Genomic DNA, 2688 nt, shown 5'->3' with positions numbered 1-2688 from the left:
TCTCCTTGTTCTTCTTCTTCTTGGTCCTCTTATTCCTCTTCCTCTTTGGCTTGGTAGCCATTCCTCCTACCTTGCAAGAGCCCTCTTTGACTCCATCTTTTGCTCCAATGACTCCTTCCAAGTACTTGGTTTGAACTTGGAGTCTATTGATCTTGGCCTTCAAACGATTGACTTCATCTTCATGCTCCGGATGAGGGTGGCAAATATCAATCACTTGGACTTCTTTTGCCTTGTTCACCCGGAAGTGTTCCATCAAGGCTTCTTCTTGGTGAGCATTCATCTTCATGAGTGTACGCTTGTCACTCTCCAACTTGGAAATGTCACTTTCATGAGTGCCACATGCACGGTCCTTGCTCAAAGGAAAATACTCCTTCAATGCTTCCTCTTGCATGGAATTGACCTCCTGATGACCCACAAGTATAGGGGGTGTATCGTAGTATCTTCGATAAGTAAGAATGTCGATCCCAACGAGGAGCAGAAGGTGTTGACAAGCAGTTTCGATGAAGGTTTCACTGTAAATGCTCACAGACAAGTATTCGGGGGGTTTTGATGTGACGGATAAATAAAGTACAAGTAAGTAAAATGCGAGAGAAATAATTGCAGCGAGTGGCCCAATCCTTTTTAGCACAAAGGACAAGCCGGTTTGTTTACTTATAATGACCAAACGTTCTCGAGGACACACGGGATTTTAGTCTAGTGCTTTCGCTACATATGGCTGATTAATCTTCATTGTTTTGATAAGTGTTGTGTGGGTGAACCTGTGCTAATGTACCGCCCTTCCTAGGACTAATACATACTTGTGATTATACCCCTTGCAAGCATCCGCAACTACAAGAAAGTAATTAAGATAAATCTAACCACGGCCTTAAACTACGAGATCCTGCGATCCCTCCTGCATCGATATACCAACGGGGGTTTAGGTTTATGTCACTCCGGCAACCCCGCAATCGGCAAACGAGTACAAGATGCATTCCCCTAGGCCCATAAATGGTGAAGTGTCGTGTAGTCGACGTTCACACGACACCACTAGAAGAATAACACCACAACTTAAATATCATAACATTGAATATTACTCAACCATAGTTCACTACTAACAATTAGACTTCACCCATGTCCTCAAGAACTAAACGAACTACTCACGAGACATCATATGGAACATGATCGGAGGTGATATGATGATGAATAACAATCTGAACATAAACCTTGGTTCAATGGTTTCACTCAATAGCATCAACAACAAGTATGAAATCGATATCGGGAGAGTTTCCCCTATCAAACAATCAAGATCAAACCCAAATTGCTACGGCGGTGACGAGTGTCCAGCGGTGGAGATGGCGGTGATGATGGTGGAGATGATGATGATGGTGATGGAGATGATGTCCAGCTCGATGGCGGTGACGATGGCGTCGATTTCCCCCTCCGGGAGGAATTTCCCGGCGGATTCCCGCCCGCCGGAGAGCTCTTTTCTCTCGGTGTTCTCCGCCCCGCAGAGGCGGCTGTAACCCTTCGTGAGGATTCCTCTGTGGCTTCGATCTTCGGGACGAAGGGTTTCGCGAAGAAAAGGAGGCGAAAAGGGTCGTGGGCCCCCCAGACCACATGGCGGCGCGGCCAGGGCATGGGCCGCGCCGCCCTAGGGTGTGGGCCCACCTCAGGTCCTCCCGGCTCCTCCTTTGGCTCCCTTCGTCATCCGGAAAAATAGGATTTTTGGTAAAACTTCCTTCCACAGTTGATCTTCCGAAATATTGCATTCCGACGGTGCTTTTTCCGGCAGAATCCCGGCTCCGGTGCTCGATCTCCAAATAATCATGAAACATGCAAAATAGATGAAATAACATAAGTATTGTGTCCCAATATGAAATATATCAATGAATAACATCAAATTATGATATAAAATAGTGATGCAAATTGGACGTATCAACTCCCCCAAGCTTAGACTTCGCTTGTCCCCAAGCGAAGCTGAACTCGGTAAACAGGACCACATGTTTATGGAGTGAAGAGTCGATAAATAAAATACGGACAAGAAGCATCATATTCATTCACACAAGACATTATAGTAAACAACTTCCTCATATAACTCAATCTTGAAACAAGTATAAGGTAATCACAAATAAAGGTGCATAAGGAATCATAATTGGTGATGGCAAACTTTGTTCTTGGTCAGAGAACATTTAACAGATTATATTCATCTATTGAGCAGCGCTCTCATATTAAAAGCTTATGGTAAACTTGCATACTCAATCATATTAATCATTGATGACTTTCAAAGCTATATTCATTCAAGGTAAAACTTGTACTAAACAAGAAAGAGTAAAGACATGATGAAGCAAATCACAATATAATAGTTTGATCACAACAACTCAAATGCTTGCTTGAGATGGAGGGAAATAGGTTTATCGACTCAACATAAAGTAAAAGACGAGGCCCTTCGCGAGAGGAAGCGAGAGATTAAATCATGTGCTAGAGCTTTTTCGGTTTTGAAATCATATAAAGAGAATAAAAGTAAAGTTTTGAGAGGTGTTTGTTGTTGTCAACGATCGGTAGCGGGTACTCTAACCCCCTTGCCAAACAAACCTCCAAAGAGCGGCTCCCATGAAGGACGTTATCTCTACCGAGCAAGGTAGATCATCCCTCTTCTCTTTTGTTTACACATGTATTTTAGTTTATTTAAGGATGACACTCCCCCAACCT

This window comes from Lolium rigidum, chromosome 1, assembly GCF_022539505.1.
Source record: "Lolium rigidum isolate FL_2022 chromosome 1, APGP_CSIRO_Lrig_0.1, whole genome shotgun sequence".
Taxonomy (NCBI): Eukaryota; Viridiplantae; Streptophyta; class Magnoliopsida; order Poales; family Poaceae; genus Lolium; species Lolium rigidum.
This window is presented reverse-complemented; position numbering follows the sequence as displayed.